Source organism: Arachis duranensis, chromosome 2, assembly GCF_000817695.3.
Source record: "Arachis duranensis cultivar V14167 chromosome 2, aradu.V14167.gnm2.J7QH, whole genome shotgun sequence".
NCBI classification, from domain to species: domain Eukaryota; kingdom Viridiplantae; phylum Streptophyta; class Magnoliopsida; order Fabales; family Fabaceae; genus Arachis; species Arachis duranensis.
In genome coordinates this window covers 49,775,340-49,796,913 of record NC_029773.3, presented here as the reverse complement: position 1 = coordinate 49,796,913, position 21,574 = coordinate 49,775,340, and positions in this window count along the sequence as shown.

The window sequence follows — 21,574 nt, the reverse complement described above, 5'->3', positions numbered from 1 at the left end:
AACGATGTAATCAACCAGAAGTAGAAGCAGAAGAACAGCAACAACAACAATGAAATAATGTAATCAACCAGAAGCAGAAGTAGAAGCAACCAGAAGCAACAATATAAAAGAATCATAATAAGAAATCCATAACATAATAGAAGTAGAAGTAGAAGCAGAATGGAATTAGAATCAACAACATAATAGAAACAGAAACAGAAAAACAACAACAGCGGCGAGTGACCGGCGAGGAGGACGAGGAGCAGCGGCGACCGGCGACGAGCAGCGATGACCGGCGACCGAGCGAGGAGGAGAAGCAGAAATGGCGAGTGGCGCACGACGTCCACCTTCGCAGATCTACTGGCATCGACGTCGAGGAGTAGCGGCGAGGACCAAACGACGAGGAGCAGCGGCGAGATCCAGCGACGAGGAGCGAATGACGAGGAGCAGCAGCGGCAGATTCCCTTCCCCTACCCTTGCCCACCTTCCCTTCCCGCTCTTCTTCCCTGAAATCCCCAACGTGATTCCCTTCCTCAGCACTTTAACTCGTTTTTTTTCTTTTTTTTTTAATTAGAGGTACTTTAGTTATAAAAATTAAAATTTTAGTAAAAATGACGATTTTAAAACTAAGTTAAACCTTACGAAAAATTTTGTAAGTAAAAAAAAGTTGGGGATGGAAAAAATTTTCGGTTCCTATTTTAGGGACAAAATCATAGTTAACCCTAAAAAAACTAATTAGATTACAGTTGTTTTCAATGAGGTGAACGAGTTTTTAGGCCTAATCATAATTAGAGTTGAGGAATGTAAAAAAAAAATACTAATAATATAAATACTGTTTATTTTGAATACTCAATAATAAAAAATATAAAATTTAAAACTAATATTATTCCATACAAAATAATAAAACATATATTACACTCAAAATATATTCAATTCGTATTTGTTATCATAATTTATCGATTACGTTATGACAAATATGGTTATTAAAAAAATTAAAATGAACTTACACACACTATTATAATATGTCTTTTTTTTTCAAAAAGTCCAAAAAATATCTGTAAATACTCGAAAAAATTTGCGTTTTCTGAAGAAAAAATAAAACAGAAACTTGCAAAGATGGAGAGGGAATATGGGCATTTCTTTTAACAGGAGTGAGGGATGGGAAAGGAGCCTGACATGCTCTTTCTGAGTACTCATTACCATAACTAATTAGCAACAGAGATTTAATCTAAGCCGATTTGAAAGGGGATACGTGGACTTCATTTACATTGGGATTTAAAGTAATGAATCGAAGTCAAATTTGGGACCCTAACAATGCGCTTAGATTGATCTTGCTTTCTTTTGAGTCAATGTTATAACAAATATTATATTATTAAATATTATAACATTTTTGTATATACAAAAGTTTGATATATTTACAAGATAATTTTTTTATTAAAATTAAGAAAATTTTTTAAGTATTTTTTCTTTTAATGTTTAAATATTATTTACTAATATAACGAAAAAGTAAAAATAACCATAATCACTTATATAATTAAAATAGATAATTCTAAATATACATGAACTATATGTATAAAAAATTATTATATATGATAATTTTTTTTACTTTGTGTACTGACTATTTATATGATTTATTGCATAATTTTTTTCTTAATATTTAATAAATTTACGATACAAGATATTATTTATTTTATTTAATATATAAAATAAGTAATTTAAGTCATCATTTAAGATAATAAGTATACTAGTACAAATATTTACTTATTAGTATTGAAAAAATATATAAATAATATAAATTAATATTTTTTAGTAGAAAAATAATAATAAGTTAATTACCTCAATAAATTATATATAAGCCTTGTCAAAAAAAAAAAATTAATACATTAGATATTTTTATTTACATACTAATACATATTATAGATTATGAAGTTATAATTAATTTCTAACTTAATTTTTGGTAATTAAAATTTCAATAAACGAAATCATTAAATTCTATATATTTTGCACGTAATTGATTTTATTTTGTTATTGAAATTAAAAAATGATGAGTTGTTAATTAATTTTAAATTCAAATTTGGGTAAGAAAATAAAGAAAAATGATTTTGAATTTTATCTCACTAATCATAATTAATTTCAAGATAAAAAATTACTTTATACATTATATTGTAGGATAGTATGGTCATTTGTTATTCTTTAATGGCAAATATTGTCGAATAAAATGTTGTAAGAATTAAAAGAAATTGTATTTACCAATTTAGAAAATACTAATTTATTTTTCAATCAAATGAATTATATATTGAATAACAAAAGTTGTTATTGATTTTTCTTCACATTAACTAATACTCAACGGTGATGTTATGGTAATATTATAAAAAAATATTAATCAATCTAATAGCTTTTGTAACGATACAAGTCTATAAATTTGAAAACTTAAAAATCATGTCATAAAATATGATTGTTTTGACTTCAAAAATGAATAAGATACCAATAAATAAAATTGTCCTAAGTAAATTTTAATAAAGGTAAATCTTCATAAGTATTACTATCAATGAGAAATTGTTTTGCTTAAAGACAAATATTTTTTTTAATGGATTTTCTAATTCCGCAGATGGATGACTAATCCACCACGTATTGATGTTTTATTCATTAAGAATCTACCACTAGCCAATAAATTGCTAAATACAAAATGGATCGAAATTCGAACCACAATACTTACTTAACCAGACAAATGAGATAATGGCTCAACTAACTCAAATTGATTAAAAATACTAATTATTTTTAATATTTTTAGATTATAAAATATTTATAATAATAATTACTATATATTTTTCGTTTAAATTTTTAACAAAAATTTTTATATAATTTTATGTGTTATTTTATGCTTTATATGAAAATATACACTAGTTAATAAATTAATTGTGATAGTAAATAAGTTCAAAAGAAATGGAAAAAAAGGACCTACCGGTAATTAAATAAATGAAAAAGTCAATTAGTCATTGACCCACAAAAGGAAAAAAAAAGATTAGAAAGGATTAAAAAATTATAAATGTAATTCTTAATTTCTAACACAGTGCACTAAGCCTAAAACACCGCCGCTGAACCTATATAAGAATGCGAAACTCTTCTCATTCACTCTTCAATTGCACTTTTTACGTTGGTTGTGATTTTTCAATAAGCAGTTCTTTTTCCTCTTAAATTTAGTTTTTTGTGGTATTATTGTTCTTTATTTTCTCTTCTTCTTTCTTAATTGCTGGGTTCTTTCTTTTTCTGCTATAACTTTGAATAATGAGAACGGAGTAATGGGATCAAAGGTCTACTATAGGTAAATTTTGGAGGCTCGGTTCAACAAAATTTCTACGGTAAATGCGAGGAGAATTGTTGGTGCTTTTGCAAAATCTGATTGATTAGGGTTTTAAAGAATGTATGAATCAACAATGGTGAGTGAAGAAACTTTATTATCAGCACGTTTCGGTAATGGGGATGATTCCTCCCTTTTTGTTGTTGGTTCTCCTTATAAAGATGCCCCCCTTCTCTTTCCCCTCCTCCGAAAATCTTTTATATTTTTGTGCTTAACGTCGGAATCCATTATAAAGATGGCTTTTTTTTTGTGCAAGAAAATAAAAAGGGTTTGCTTTTTTATTATGTTGTTACTTCTTGATTATCGTGGGAATGAATTGGTTTTGGACACATTGGTTTTTCTGCGATTGAATTACAGACAATTGAGTTTTGCCATTTGATAGTTCTGGGATGCACTGTTTTTTCTCTTCTGGACTTTGAATTTATTTCAATTATACCTTGCATAATGTATGTTTGAGCCTTTTGGAAAAAGAATTTGTCGCAGAATGATATATGATTGACTTTTACAGCATGATAAACTTAGTTTCAGAATTTTTTCAATTCTTTTGCGATGTTTTTTTACTATGCGGATCATATAACATGTTGTCCCTTGAAAATATGTGTAATGATTTGTTGATGATAAAATTGTCCTATAATGTCCATGATGCTTATGATCCTAGAAAACTGAAATGTGTGGAAGGGTAATATAGTTGGCTTTTTCTGTCCATTTATATTGAAACGTAACCATATATGTGGCTCTATGAATTGTGATGAAGGATTTTAGTCCTTATGACGTGATAGAAATGGATAAGATGATATGCATGGCCCTACAAAATTGAATTGTGGCAAAGTATCTTAGTCCCTATGACTCAAGAAAATTCGATACAATAATTTGTGGTCCTATGAAATTGAATTATGATGAAGGATCATAATCCCTATGACCTGAAAAACTCAGATATAATGATGTGTGGCCCTATGAAATTGAATTATGGCAAAGGATCTTAGTGGCTATGACCCGACTCGAAAATATCAGATATAATGATGTGTGGCCCTATGAAGTTGAATTGTGGTGAAGGATCTTAGTCCCTATGACTTGAGTATATTGAATATGATGATATGATTGACCCTTATGTTGCAAAATGATGTTATTTGGCTTTTTTTGACCCATGAATATTGAAGTTTGATAGGAAACCCCATGACCTTAAAATTTGGCGAAGGGTGTCTGGCTCCAAATGTGGTGAAGGATCTCTTGTGTCTAAAATACTATTTTTTTTCTCTCTGATGTTTTTTGTTCATGCTTTGAAATTTATCAGAAAGAGTGAACAGTAAAATCTGATTTTTCTTACCGCAAGTAGCTTTGCACAAGCTGCTCAAGCGTTGAAAGATGAGATAATTATTTTGTCGAAAATGTTAGACAAACATAAAATAATTGAGTGACTGAATTCATTGTCAATTTGTGTTTTACGAAATTGCGTGCAAATCATTGCTCTTATGGAATATATTCATGTCCAAAAAAGAAAAAGGTTTGTTTCGATTATTGGTGTTATTTTTTTATTATCTTGGGGATGACTTAGTTTTGGAAAAGTTGGTTTTTCTTCATTTTCTCAACTATTTTTCTGTTATTAAGGACAATTGAGTTTTGCTATTTGATAGTTCTAGGGATGGACTATTTTCTCTGTTATTTTTATGATTTGGATGCGACTCTGGACCATGAATTTATTTTAATTCTACCTTGCACAATGTATGCTTGAGTGTTTGGGAAATGCATTTGTTGTAGAATGATATAGGACTGACTTTTACATCATGACAAACTTAGTTACAGAGTTGTTTCAATTCTTTTGCGACGATTTTTATTACTATATGGATCAAATAAGATGTCCTTCGAAAAAGTTGTGTAATGATTTGTTGATGGTAAAATTGTGTGATAATGTCGATGATGCTTATGATCCTAGAAAAATGAAATGTGTGGAAGGGTAATTTAGTTGGCTTTTTCTGTCCAATCACAAAGTAATGACATATGTGACCCTATGATGAAGGATCTTAGTCCTTATGACCCGATGAAATTGGAATGATGATATATGTGGCCCTGCGAGATTGGATTGTGGCGAAGGATCTTAGTTCACACATGATTATATATGTGGCCTTATGAAGTTGAATTGTGATGAAGGATCTTAGTTCCTATGACCCGATAAAATCCGATACAATGATGTGTGGCCCTACGAAATGAAATTGTGATGAAGGGTCCCTATGGCCCAAAAAAAATCGGATATGATAAAGTTTGATGGTATATGTTATTTGGCTTGTTTGACCTATGAACATTGAAGTTTGATGGTTTAATTGACCTTATGACGTTGAAATATGGTGAAGGATCGTTTGGCCCCAATGGGTTGAAATGTGGTGAGGGATCTCTTGGCTCCAAAATAGAGTTTTCTTTCTCTGATGTGTTCTTGTTCATGTTTTGAAATTTATTAGAATATTGAACCGTGAAATCTGGCTTTTCTCACTATAAGTAACTTTGCATATATAAGCTGCTCAAGAATTGAAAGATGATATATATAAATAGAAAATAATTGAGTGATTGAATTCATTATCTATTGTGATGGACTTTTACAGCATGGCAACTTAGTTGCTGAGTCATTTCAATTCTTTTATTGATGTTTTTTCTGTTCACTTACTAGTACATCAAATTAAAATTTTGTCTGTTGAAAATAATTGTGCAATGATTTGTTTTGATGATAAAATTGTGAGATCATGTTCATTATTCTTGTGAGCCTAGACAAATAAAATGTGTGGAAGAGTTGTGTGTTTTCGCTCGTTTCGCACGTATGTGTGTTTTTTGCTCGTTTCGCACGCGCGTGTGTTTTTTCATTTTTGTGTTTTTTGCTTGTTTCGCATGGGGTGTGTGGTTTTTTTGTGTTTTTCGCTCGTTTTGCACGTGTGTGTATTTTTGCCTCGTTTTGGACGTATGTGTGTTTTTTGCTCGTTTTGCACGTGCATGTGTTTTTTTTTGTGATTTTTGCTCTTGTCGTACGTGTGCGTGTTTTTTGTTCATTTCGCACATGTGTGTTTTTCGTTTGTTTCGCACGTTTGCGGGTTTTTTGCTCGTTTCTCACGTGTGTGTTTGTTTTTTTTATTTTTTTGTGTTTTTCGCTCGTTTCGCACATGTGTGTGTTTTTTTTTTGTGTTTTTCGCTTGTTTCGCACGTGTGTGTTTTTTTATTTTTTATTTTTCTTGTGTTTTTCGCTCGTTTTGCACACGTGTGTATTTTTTGGTGTTTTTCGCTCGTTTCGCACGTGTGCATATTTTTTGCTCGTTTCACACGTGTGTGTTTTTTTTTGTGCTTTTTCGCTCTTTTCACAGATGTTTGTGTTTTTCGCTCGTTTCGCACGTGTGTGTGTTTTTCGCTTGTTTCACACGTCTGTGTGTTTTTTTTTACTCGTTTTACACGTATGAGTGTTTTTTGCTCGTTTCGCACGTGTGTATTTTTTTATTTTTTTATGCTTTTCGCTTGTTTCGCATGTGTGTGTGTTTTTTTTTGTATTTTTCGGTCGCTTTGCACGTGTGTGTGTTTTTCGCTTGTTTTGCATGTGTGTGTTTTTTTATTTTATTATTATTTTTTGTATTTTTTGCTCATTTCACACGTTTGCGTGTTTTTCGCTCGTTTCGCACGTGTGTGTTTTTCGTTCGTTTCGCACATGTGGGTGTTTTGTATCGTTTCGCATGTGTGTTCATTTATTTATTTTTTTGGGTTTTTTGCTCATTTCGGACATATGTATTTTTCGCTCGTTTCGCACATGTGTATGTGTGCTTTTTCGCTCTTTTCGCACGTGTTCGTGTTTTTCGCTCGTTTTGCACGTGTGCGTTTTTTTCGCTCTTTTCTCATGTGTGTTTGATTTATTTATTTATTTTTTTGTATTTTTCACTCGTTTCACACGTGTGTGTTTTTTCATATTTTTTTGTGTCTTTTGTTGGTTTTGCATGTGTGCGTATTTTTTGCTCATTTTGCACGTGTGTGTATATGTTTTTTTGGCGTTTTTTGCTCGTTTCGCATGTGTGTGTTTTTCACTCGTTTCGCATGTGTGTCTGTGTGTTTTTCTATGTGTTTTTCGCTCTTTTCGCTCGTGTGCGTATTTTTTGCTCGTTTCGCGCACGTGTGTGTTTTGCACGTCTCGCACGTGTGTTTGTGTTTTTTACTCGTTTTGCTCGTGTCAGTGTTTTTCACTCGTTTAGCAAGTGTGTGTTCTTTTATTTATTTTTTTATGTTTTTTGCTTGTTCTGCACGTGTGTGTGTTTTTTTGTATTTTTCTCTCGTTTTGCACGTGTGTATCTTTTTCGCTTGTTTCGTACGTGTGTGTGTTTTTTTATTTTATTATTATCTTTTGTATTTTTCGTTCGTTTCGCACGAATGTGTGTTTTTTGCTCATTTCGCACATGTGTGTTTTTCACTTGTTTAACACATGTCAGTGTTTTTCTGTTTCGCACGTGTTTTTTTATTTTTTTTTGTGTTTTTCGCTGCCTTCGCACACGTTCGTGTTTGTCGCTCATTTTGCAAGTATACGTGTTTTTCACTCATTTCGCATGTGTGCGTATTTTCGCTCATTTTGCACGCTTGTGTGGTTTTTTTTGTGTTTTTCGCTTGTTTTTCACGTGTGGGTGTTTTTTGCTCGTTTCGCACACATGTTTATGTTTTTTATTCTTTTATTGTTATTTCGCTCGTTTCGCACATGCGCGTATTTTTTGCTCATTTTGCACGTTTGTGTGTTTTTTGCTCGTTTCGCACGTGTGTGTTTTATTTGTGTTTTTTGCTCTTCTCGCACGTGTGCGTGGTTTTGCATGTGTGTGTGTGTTTTTTTGTATTTTTTGCTCGTTTTGCATGTGTGTGTGTTTTTTGTGATTTTTTCTCTTTTCGCACGTGTGCGTGTTGTTCATTCATTTTGCACGTGTGTGTTTTTCGCTCGTTTCGTACGTGTGTATGTTTTTTTGTGTTTTTCACTCATTTCGCCCGTGTACTTTTTTCGCTCGTTTCACACTTGTATGTTGGTTTTTTTATTTATTTTTGTGTGTTTTTCGCTCGTTCACACGTGTGTGTGTTTATTTTGTGTTTTTTGCTCCTTTCGCACGTGTGTGTGTTTTTCGCTTGTTTCACACGTGTTTTTTTTATTTTTTTATTTTTTTTATTTTTCACTCGTTTTGCACGTGTGTTTGTTTTTCTCTCGTTTTACACGTGTCTGTTTTTTTATTGTGTTTTTCAATCGTTTCGCACCAGTGCGAGTTTTTTGCTTGTTTCACATGTATTTGTGTTTTTCGTTCGTTTCGCAAGTGTGTGTGGGTTTTTTTTTGTGTTTTTCGCTTGTTTTTCACTTATGTGTGTTTGTTGCTCGTTTCGCACGTGTGTGTATTTTTTTGTTTTTCGCTCGTTTCACATGCGTGTGTTATTCTTTGTGTTTTTCGCTCTTTTCGCACGTGTGCGTTTTTTTCGTTCGTTTTGCACGTGTGTTTGTTTTCCGCTCGTTTTGCACGTCTGTCTGTTTTTTTCTCTTTTCGCATGCATCTGCGAGGTACCAACTTATACCAGATTGACTTTGAAAAATAGTGTTACAAAGAGAACCAACATATACATGATAACATGCCAGTGTATATATGTTCATAAAGTTCAAAGTATGCTGCAATCAGACTACGGATTTAGACTTATACATGCATTGAATTCCTTCTATTTTTTTGGTTAAAGATTCATGCAACAGTTAAATTCATTTTGATTATTCTGAATTTTTGTAAGAACCATTGTATCATACCAAGAAAGACCAAAAGTGGAAAGTATGATAATGGTTTTAACTTTAGTCAATGGCCCTTAGTTTATTTGGCTATTTTGGATCTAAAGTTTATTTGATTTGTTAAACTGATATTATTTGAAAGAAGGAAATATAGCAATGAATAAGTGGATTAAGATATCTTCAAATGCTTTTGTGGTGAATATGGATCAGTGAGGAACCAGTCACTTGCATATAATTTTTGTGTGGCCCTCAAACCAAACATGTGAGGATGCTGCGTGACTCAAAATTGAGGAATCATCTGTTGTTCACTGAGATTCTCATTTTCACCCTCAGTGTTATCAATTGCTGTCATGCAATTTAGGACAGGTGTAGCTGAATTGTTGTAGCTATGATTATCAAATCTTTGCTTGTAATTAGGTGGATAGCCATGCTTCTTGTAACAATTATCCACTATGTGTCTAGTTTTGTTGCAAAAAGAACAATGCAAGTTGCTTCGGCCTCCTTATCCTCTCCCAGCTTGAGACCTACATCCTCTACCTCTTTCTCTCCCTTTGCCTTGAAAAAATCCTGCAGTGTTTGAGGAAAAGGCGGCACTAGCTAAGATTTTGATGTCTGAGGTAGTGTCCAAGCCAAAGAGCTGTCTCTCTTGTTGAATAATCATGGATAAAATCTTGTTCAAACTTGGCAGTTCTTCCATTAACATAATTTGTGACTTGATATTGGAGTATTATTCACCTAGTCCCCTAAGGAACTTTGTAACTCTATCTTCTTCCCTTTGCATTCTGATAATTCCCAGTCCACAATCACACTTCATCTCACATGCACACATTGGAATCGGTCTAAAATTATCAAGCTCCTCCCATATAGTTTTGAGCTTGACAAAATATGCAGTAACATTAAGGTCACTTTGTTTAAGGGCATAATATTCCTCATTTAGTTCAGCAACTCAAACAATCACCTTGGTAATATCTATGGTTTAAATCATTCCACAACTCATCTGCTATGTTGGTCCAAAGAACACTTTGATAAATGTCTGGACTAAGTGTGAGATTTATCCAAGCCACTACATATGTATTACATCTCTCTCATGCCTCAAAAATTGAGTCTGTGCTCTCAGGTTTCTTGATGCAACCATCAATAAACTTGATTTTGTTCTTAGACTTTAGAGCCCTTTCCATAGCCCTACTCCATGTATCATAATTTGCACCATTGAGAGTGACATTAGTGATAGGTATACCTGGATTTTCAGAAGGAAGAACAAAATAAGGGCTAGCAGGATCTTGACTTGGATTTGATTGCTTGTTGATGTGGCCTTGAATCTGCGCAATTTGATTGAAGAACGCTGTTAATTGCTGCATGTCCATGGTAGGGTTGAAGCCTCCCGATTCGGGACTTGAATTTGGATTTGCATCCATAATCGACAATCCTGATGATTAGATTCGGAGCCTTCCTCTGTTGATCTCGTTGATCAGAAACTCGTCACTTCACTCTAGGGAAATGATTAAGATCGCAAAGTGACTGAGCTCTCATCAAACTCTGTTGTGTGAGTTCAAGAGATGAGAAGAAGAATCAAAGATGAGAAAGAAATGAATTCTGAGAAGGACAAAGAAAGAATCAAGGAATATCAGCGAAGAACTTGATGAATTAGAGAAACCAAGAACATTGAATCTACTTCAACTTCGAAGCTGGACCCATCACTACTTCTTCGATCACAACGATTGCTTGTGAATTAAAGAACAAGCTACTCTCTCCTCAGTCAGAATTATTGTGCTCCTCGTTCCACGCTTACCGCACCATGCGGAAAATTGCGTATGATCATGGTGAGGGGGCATACTGAGTTAGAGAAAACTGAGAGGAGAATGAAAAATAAAACTTGCAATAATGACGAGTCACGCACATTACAACGCTAACTGCCTGATATATATAGTTAGATAATTTTAACTAACTCCTATACAACTTGACACAACTAATTATGGCTAACTAAGAAAGGCAAGTGGAAACGTAACAGACTTAACAAGCTAGCATAAATAACAATTACTATAGACCACTTGTATCATGTAACACTTCACCTCTTTTCTTGAGAAATTGATCAAGGAATTAGTAATTGATTGAGTTAAGAGAAATCAAATCACCAAGAGATTGGGATTTGATTACTTAAGATGTGTTTGAGATTAAAATTGCATGAAAGAAGGTGAAATAGCACACATTGATCTAGAGATGCCCATATCTCTAATCTTCAATAGTTTCTTCATCTTAACTCCCCAATCCCTTTTAATTCTTGCAATTTAAGATTCATGTCATTTACTTTCTTGTTTATAATTCATTGTAAATTATAAGCTTGGTTACATTTTCTTTATTGAGTTGTTTCCTTTAATTCTTGTCTTTTACTCCTTCTTATTCTTCTCTATTTTAATTACTTACAATTTACATTCTCAATACTTTACTCTTCTTGCAATTTACATTTTCATTATTCACATTCTTGCACTTTAAATTTCAAGCAATTTACATTTACGTTATTTACTTTTTTATCATTTTATTGCTTTCAATTTCTTATTCCTCAAGTCATTTAAATTACATGCTTCTATTATCAGATGTTCATCATCAAATAATGGATTGTATGACTAGAATACTCAATCAAATATTTCTTGCTTAATTCTTTAATCCTCGTGGGATCGACACTCACTCACCGTGAGTTTATTACTTGATAGACCCAGGGCACTTACCGGTAGTTATGCGAGATTGTAAAATCTCGTATCAGTACACATGATTAGACTATTGTGCGTACGCACAAGACATGCGTACTCATGATGCCAACTTCTTGCGAAAACTGAACTAGGTTCCACGCATATGCATGAGGCATGCTACGCACCATTCCCCTGTTTTTACTGAAATGCTGTTTTCGAACCATTTATCCCTTCCTTTGAATATACTGGGGAAGAATATAATAAATTAAATTTTTGGATAAAAACTGGTTAACCGGATGAAAGTATTATGGGAATAGTAGTTCATCCCGCCCATGGTGAGGACAGTAGCTTAGTCCCGCTCATAGAAAGATGAGATTGACTATTTTGATAAACAAATGTGGTTACTACAGATTATAACTTATGAAATTGATTGACTTAGTGACATGATTGAATGTGATATGAAAACTTAAGTGGGAATGATGTAGATTTCCTTCCGGTTTCATATTATTGTGGCACCTGTACCGAGTAAGGATGGTGGCTTTATCCTGTTTGCTTGTAGTTGTGGTGTGATGTGGAGATGGAGATCTCGCCCACATTTTCTCTGTTTACAAGTTGGAAATGCACTAATCCTTTGTTTTATATGGAACGACCTCCATAAGAAGGTAGTAGGGTACTTTTCCTTAGAACATTATCCCCCCGAGTACCTCCAAGAGAAGGTGGTAAAGCACTCTTTTTTGAAATTTATTCCTCCTGGAGATGCACAGCAAAGAGACAATGTCGGGGTTAGCTATCGGATGTGTCGAGTTTGGCACTTTAACCAATACGTGAGCTCACGGCCAGTAGGACAGACATGAATCATGTGCATTTGTTTGCTATTGTTTGAGTATGCAACTATGCATAATTATTTTTTGTTTACCTATACGAATAATTCTGTTTAACTGCTAGTTGTACTACTTGTTTTAATTGTGTTTATTTCTGATTGCCTTGTATTTGGATTGTGTTTGTGATTGATCCTATTGAACTAAGAAATCTTAAGATTGATGTTAAAGATGATGATATATGGAAAAAAATTGAGGCTAGAAGTAGTTGATAGAGTTGAGAGTTTAGCAAATTTAAATCTTATATGGATTAGTTAAGAACCTAGACTTGTTTTAATTTATATATTTATTATTAGGTATTAAAAATAAAAAATATTCGTATTGTTAGCATTTTTCTAACCTTCCTTAATTCTAACCGTGATTAGGCCTAAAAGCTCACTCGTTCATTGGAAATAAATGTAATCTAATCAATTTTTATCTAATAATACTATACATTGGTATAATCATAGGAGAATTAACTTTAGCGAATTAACAATACGCTGTTTAGTTACCACAAAAGTATTTTTATATATAGAATTATCAATCAATTATGTGTGGCTTCTGATGAAAATAATATATTCAACATGGATATTATTTGTTAGGTAAAAGATAATAGATTGACAAAGAAAATTAATTACAATGGGTATATTCATGTTAACAAATATTCTTTTATTCAATACTATAAAAATTATCATGGTCATCCTGAATTACTACAGATTCAACTTCCATCAATAGCAGTAGAATTATTAAATTGGGATTTTTTTGGCTATAGTATTCATTAACCAAACAATTAATAAAACACTCATCTATGCCTTCTCATTTTGAGTACATTTATATGTAAAAGAAATTATACCTAAAGAAAAAAAAGAAAAATAAAAAAGAGTTGAAATAGCAAAAACAATAAAAATGATGATTTTTATAATTTTGTGTGGCTATCTATATATAGAAGACTAGAAGACTATGATTATCTAACAAAATTAATTTGTATTTATTGTATTCAATTTGAATAAGTAAAAAATTATCTTATTTTAGTTTAGCCCTTAATTCACATTACTTGAATTTAGCTCAATATATATGATTCGATTTGATTTAATTATTAGTAAAAAATATCTCGATTATCTATTTTATTCATAGATTTATTATTTTAATGATCAATAAATTATTCAAATTAATTAATTAATACATATAATTAGTATTATGAATTTGGTTTAATAATTAAAAAATAAATAAATAATACTAACAAAAAATTAAAAGAAATAAATTAGAAAATACTATTAAATCAAATTGATATAAATTATAATAAATTATGTAATATTTAAATATCTAATCAAATCAATTAGTTGATATAGTTAATTTATCATAATAAATTGTATTTAATGTGTTAAAAAAATAAATTGCTAAACACTCTCAAAAGCATGTCACGTCAGCTCCATCATTAAGTACACAGAAACTTTATTTTATATAATAGAATAGATAATAAATATAATAGATGAGAATATAATATATGATTTATTTTAATTATAAAATTAGTAATATATAATAGATTTTTTATGAATCCTTATTGCTTGTTTGTTGTTAATTTTTACGTTATTACTTAACAATTTCCACTTATGAAACTATCAACTATCTAATATTATGGTTTAGTTAATAAAAATGATGACATTAATTTTTTTCCTAAGCCTTTGTTATTATTTATAATTAGAAAAGAGCCATAAATAAATTTATTTCCTTAATGAATGTTAATTTTGTTGTAAAATTCTATATTACCTTTAAAATTTTAGCTAATTGAATCTAATTCCTATATTTTGAAATAAATTTACTCGAGAAAATTAAAATGTAAATCACATTATTAATACAAAATTACTTTATTAATATAATTAGTGGTGCTTACTTGAACAATTAAATTTAATTTCTAATGATATTAAAGTCAACCCATTTTATTGTCTTGTGCCTTTAAAAAATTCACAAAATTGACATAAAAATCTAATAATTGAGAAAAAATTCATTATAATGGATATATTCATTTTAACAAATATTCTTCTATCCAATACTATAAAAAATACATTGGCCACCTTAAATTACTGCAGGTTCAATTTCCATCGACAGTGGTAAAATGTCTAGATTGAGATATTTTCGAGTTATAGTATTTGTTAAACAAACAATTAATGAAACATTTATCCGTGCCTTCTCATTTTGAGTATATTTATACATAAAAGAAATTATACATAAAGAAAAAAAAAAGAAGTAAAAGAAGAGTTGAAAAAACAAGCTAAGAGCGATAAAATGATGATTCTTATAATTTTGTGTGGTCATCTACATATAGTGACCAGAAGACCATGATTATCTAATAAAATTAATTTGCATTTATTGCATTCAATTTAAATAAGTAAGAAATCATCTTATTTTAGTTTAGTCTTTAATTCAGATGATTTGAATTTGGCTCAATACCAAGATTTAGTTTTGCCGGTTTAATAATTTTTTAAGCGACGATTTTTGCTGTTACCTGAATCGATGCAGTCAAAGGTTCCTGGTTTGATTGGTCCGATCAGTTTTTTGAATCTTGGTATTGAGCCAAATTTAAATTATGTGAATTAAGAACTAAATTTAAATAAGATAATTTTTTACTTATTCAAATTGAATGTAATAAATACAAATTGATTTTGTTAGATAATAATGGTCTTATGGTCTTTTATATATATATATGGCCAAACAAAATTATAAGAAGAATCATATTTATCGCTCTTACTATTTCAACTCTTTTTTTTCTTTTTTTCTTTATGTTGACTTTTTTTATGTATAAATATACTCAAAATGACAAGGCATGTACGAGTATTTCATTGATTATTTGTTTGACAAACTGAAGTCCGAAAATGTCCCAATTTAGACATTCTACTACTACTGATGAAAGTTGGATTTGTAGTAATTTAGTGTGGACAGTGTACTTTTATATTATTGGATAGAAGAATATTTGTTAAAATGAATATACCCACTATAATGAATTTTCTTTGTCAATATTTTATTTTTTACCTAACAAACATCCATATTGAATATATTATTTTCATCAGAAGACATACATGATTGATTAATAATTTCATGTAAAAATACTCTTATGGTGACTAAACACTATATCGTTATCTCGCTAAAGTTAATTATTTTATGATTTTGCCAATGTATAGCACTATAAATAAAAAGCGTTAAGTATGATTTTGGTCCCTAAGATAGGGGCTGAAAATTTTTTTCGTCTCCAACCTTTTTTTGCTTACAAAATCGTCCCTAAGGTTTAACTTAGTTTTAAAATCATTCTTCGGACCAAAATACCCTTCTCCTTCTTCTCCAAAATCAACCAGAAGCAGAAGCAGAAACAAAAACAGAAGCAACAACAATAAAACAATGTAATAAACATTAAAAAATGGATAATAGATCAACAAATCTGTATAATAAAATAATAAAACAATATAATCAACCAGAAGTAGAAGCAGAAGAACAGCAACAACAACAATGAAATAATATAATCAACCAGAAGTAGAAGTAGAAGTAACCAGAAGCAACAATATATAAGAATCATAATAAGAAATCAACAACATAATAGAAGTAGAAGCAGAAGCAGAAGCATAATGGAATTAGAATCAACAACATAATAGAAACAAAAACAAAAGAACAACAATAGTAGCGAGTGACCGGCGAGGAGGACGAGGAGCAGCGGTGATCGGCGAGAAGCAGCGACGACCGGCGACCGAGCGAGGAGGAGAAGCAGAAATGGCAAGTGGCGCGTGACGTCCACCTTCGCAGATCTGCTGGCATCGACGTCGAGGAGTAGTGGTGAGGACCAAACGACGAGGAGCAGTGGCGAGATCCAGCGGCAAGGAGTGAATGACGAAGAGCAACGGTGGCAGATTCCCTTCCCTTACCCTTCCCTACCTTCCCTTCCCGCTCTTCTTCCTTGAAACCCCCCAACGTGATTCCTTTGCCCAGCACTTTAACTAGTTTTCTTTTTTTATATTTTTTATTAGGGATACTTTGGTAATAAAAATTAAAATTTTAGTAAAAAGGACGATTTTAACACTAAATTAAACCTTACGGACAATTTTGTAAGTAAAAAAAGGTTGGAGACGGGAAATATTAAAGATCATACTTAACCCTAAAAAAAACTAATTAGATTACATTTGTTTTCAATGAAGTAAACGAGTTTTTAGGCCTAATCATAGTTAGAGTTGAGGAAGGTAAAAAAAAATACTAATAATATAAACACTGTTTATTTTTAATACTCAATAATAAAAAATATAAAAATTAAAAAATAATATTATTCCATACAAAATAATAAAACATATATTATACTCAAAATATATTCAATTTGTATTTGTTATCATAATTTATCGATCACGTTATGACAAATATGGTTATTTAAAAAATTAAAATTAACTTACACACGCTATTATAATATGTCTTTTTTTTTTCAAAAAGTCCAAAAAATATCTGTAGATACTCAAAAAATTTTGCATTTTCTAAAAAGAAAATAAAATAGAGACTTACAAAGATGGAGAGGGGACATGGGCATTTCTTTTAACGGGAGTGAGGGATAGGAAAGGAGCCCTGCATGCTCTTTCTGAGTACTCATTACCATACCTAATTAGCAATAGAGATCTAATCTAAGCCGATTTGAAAGGGATACGTGGACTTCATCTACATTGGGATTTAAGGTAATGAATCTAAGTCGAATTTGGGACCCTAACAATGCGCTTAGATTGATCTTGCTTTTTTTGAGTCAATGTTATAACAAATATTATACTATTAAATATTATAACATTTAGTATATACAAAAGTTTGATATATTTATAAGATAATTTTTTATTGAAATTAAGAAAATTTTTTAAGTAATTTTTCTTTTAGTTTTTAAATGATATTTACTAATATAACGAAAAAGTAAAAACAACCATAATCACTCACATAATTAAAATAGATAATTCTTAATATACATGAACTATATGTATAAAAAATTATTATATATGATAATTTTTTTTATTTTCTGTACCGATTATTTATATGATTTATTGCACAATTTTTTTCTTAATATTTAATAAATTTACGATACAAGATATTATTTATTTTATTTAATATACAAAATAAATAATTTAAGTCATCATCTAAGATAATAAGTATAATAGTACAAATATTTACTTATTTATTAGTATTGAAAAAATATATAAATAGTATAAATTAATATTTTTTAGTAGAAAAATAGTAATAAGTTAATTATATAATTTTAAAAAATTGTAAATAATTTTTTAAATAATAATAAAAAATTGTAAATAATTTTTTAAATAATAATAAAAAATAATAAAAAATAAGATTAATATTTTCACATATTACAAAATTTATAAAAAAATTTTAACAATAAATCAACCCTCAATAAATTATACATTAGTCCTTTCAAAAAAATAAATAATTAATACATTAGATATTTTTATTCACATACTAATATATATTATTGATTATTAAGTTATAATTAATTTCTAATCTGATTTTTGGTAATTAAAATTTAAATAATCAAAATCATTAAATTCTATATATTTTTCACCTAATTGATTTTATTTTGTTATTGAAATTAAAAAATGATGAGTTGTTAATTAATTCTAAATTCAAATTTGGGAAAAAAATAATTTTGAATTTTATCTCACTAATCATAATTAATTTCAAGATAAGAAATTACTTTATAAATCATATTGTATGATAGTGTGCGTGGTCATTTGTTATTCTTTAATGGCAAATATTGTTAAATAAAATGTTGTAAGAATTAAAAGAAATGTATTTACCAATTTAGAAAATATTAATTTATTAAAAAGTTGTTATTGATTTTTCTTCACACTAACTAATACTCAACGGTGATGTTCTGGTAATATTACAAAAAAATATTAATCAATCTAATAGCTTTTGTAACAATACAAGTCTATAAGTTTGAAAACTTAAAAATCATGTCATAAAATATGATTATTTTGACTTCAAAAATGAATACGATACCAATAAATAAAATTGTCCCAAATAAATTTTAACAAAGGTAAATCTTCATAAAGTATTGCTATCAATGAGAAATTGTTTTGCTTAAAGACAAATACTATTTTTTTAATGGATTTTCTAATTTTGCAGGTCGATGACTAATCTACCACGTATTGATGTTTTATTCATTAAGGATCTACCATTAGCCAATAAATTGCTACACACAAGATGGAATTCAAACTACAAATACTTACTTAAGCAGACAAATGAGATGACAGTTCAACCAACACAAATTGATTAAAAAATACTAATTAATTTTAAAATTTTTAAATTATAAAATATTTATAGTAATAATTACTATATATTTTTCGTTTAAATTTTTAACAAAAAATTTTAGTATTTGCTTCGGTATGATGATAAATTTTTACGTACCGATATAATTCAAACGTAAACAAATAACAAAAAGATACGTGGATTATATTATCTATGTCAACATTTAATTTTCTTTTAAAAAAATATATATCATATCAATAATTTTACTAAAACACCCTTATAATTTAATTAAACAAAAAATCTTTTTATTTAATTTTACAAAAAAATCTAAATATTCTTTTTTTATATCAAACAAAAATTATCTATTTAAATTAATTAAATTTTAAAATTCAACTAACATTAATTTTAAATTTTTTATATAAAACACAAAAACACTTTTAATTATTCATCAACACTAAAAAAATTGTTCAATCTTATTGATGCTCTATCATAAACTGATGAACCCTAGTCTCTCGTACATTCATACTAAAAAATAATACACATCTAAAACACTAAGAAAAAAGAACCTATCCTTGACCTTCAAAGAACCTGTCCTTGACAACCTAGATCAGAGGGATGAAAATTGAATCACTCAATTTTCTCTATGCAACAAGCGAAGTAAATCATTCACCATTTTCAGCCAGTGTGATGCCTCCAGACGATTAGCCATGCGAGTGACAGCCGCAGAGGACCATTTTTCCGAGAGGATTCAAAGTAGCCATCGTCGAACGGTGAACCCCTATACACAGCTTGCCATGGAAAGGAGTAAGAAGGATTGAGTTGAAGCAGTAGGAAAGTAGGCGTCCTTGAGCCATACAGTATCTCCATATGCTTATCTGAAATTCCCACCAATGAATCTGCATAAGTATCCCTTTTATTATTTCTTTTTATTATTTGATTTTCTAAATTCCATAATTTTATCTGCCTAACTGAGATTTACAAGGTGGCCATAGCTTGCTTCATACCAACAATCTCTGTGGGATCGACCCATACTCGCGTAAGGTTTATTACTTGGACGACCCAGTACACTTGCTGGTTAGTTGAACGGAGTTGTGTCCACTCGTGCCAATTTCAAATTCCATAAAAGTACAACTTAAAGAATAGTGATCACAATTTCGTCCACCAAGTTTTTGGCACCGTTGCCGGGGATTGTTCGAGTATGGACAACTGACGGTTCATCTTGTTGCTCAGATTAGGTAATGTTCTTTTCAAAAACTCTTTCAAAAAATTTTTCTTTTATTTTTCGTTTTTTCCAAAAATATTTTCGAAAATAATAATAATAAAAATACAAAAAAATCATAAAATCATAAAAATCAAAAATATTTTGTGTTTCTTGTTTGAGTCTTGAGTCAATTTTTAAGTTTGGTGTCAATTGCATGTTTTTAAAATTTTTCTTGCATTTTTTCGAAAATCTCATGCATTCATAGTATTCTTCATGATCTTCAAGTTGTTCTTGACAAGTCTTCTTGTTTGATCTTGATGATTTCTTATTTTGTGTTGTTTGTTATTTTTCATGTGCACTTTTGCATTCATATTTTTCATGCATTAAAGAATTCTAAATTTGGTGTCTTGCATGTTTTCTTTGCATCAAAAATTTTTCAAAATTATGTTCTTGATGTTCATCATGATCTTCAAAGTGTTCTTGGTGTTCATCTTGACATTCATAACATTCTTGCATGCATTCATTGTTTTGATCTAAAAATTTCATGCATTGATTATTTTTGTTGTTTTTCTCTCTCATAATTAAAAATTCAAAAATCAAAAAAATATATCTTTTCCTTATTTCCCTCCAAATTTTCAAAATTTTGGGTTGACTTGGTCAAAAATTTTTAAAAATTAGTTATTTCTTACAAGTCAAATCAAAATTTCAATTTAAAAAAAAAATCTTATCTTTTCAAAATCTTTTTCAAAAATCATATCTTTTTCTTTTTTTTATAATTTTCAAAAATTTCAAAAATATTTTTCAAAATATTTTCAAAATCTTTTTCTTATCTTTATATCATATTTTTGAAAATTAGCTAACAATTAATGTGATTGGTTCAAAAATTTGAAGTTTGTTACTTTTTTGATAAGAAAGGTTCAATCTTTAAGTTCTAGAATCTTATCTTGTAGTTTCTTGTTAGTTAAGTCAATTTTGAAATTAAATCTTTTTATCTTTTATCTTATCTTCTTCAAAAGTTGATCTTTTTCAAAATTTGATTTCAAAATATCTTATCTAACTTCTTATCTTCTTATCTTTTTCAAATTTGATTTCAAATCTTTTTCAATCAACTAACTAACTTTTTGTTTGTTTCTTATCTTTTTCAAAACCACCTAACTACTTTTCCCTCTCTAATTTTCAAAAATATCTCATTCCTTTTTCAAAAATTCTTTTTGTTTTAAATTTTAATTTTAATTATATTTTGTCTTTGAATTTCGAAAATTACTAACCCTTTTTTCAAAAATTATTTTCGAAATTTCTCTTCTCTTCTCTTATTCTATTTAATTAATTAATTACTAACACTTCTCCTCACCTCTCTTCATCTAAAAATCCGAATCTCCATCTCCATTCTTCTATCCCCTTTCTTCTTCTACTAACATAAAGGAATCTCTATACTGTGACATAGAGGATCCCTTTTTCTTTTCTTGTTTTCTTCTCTTTCAT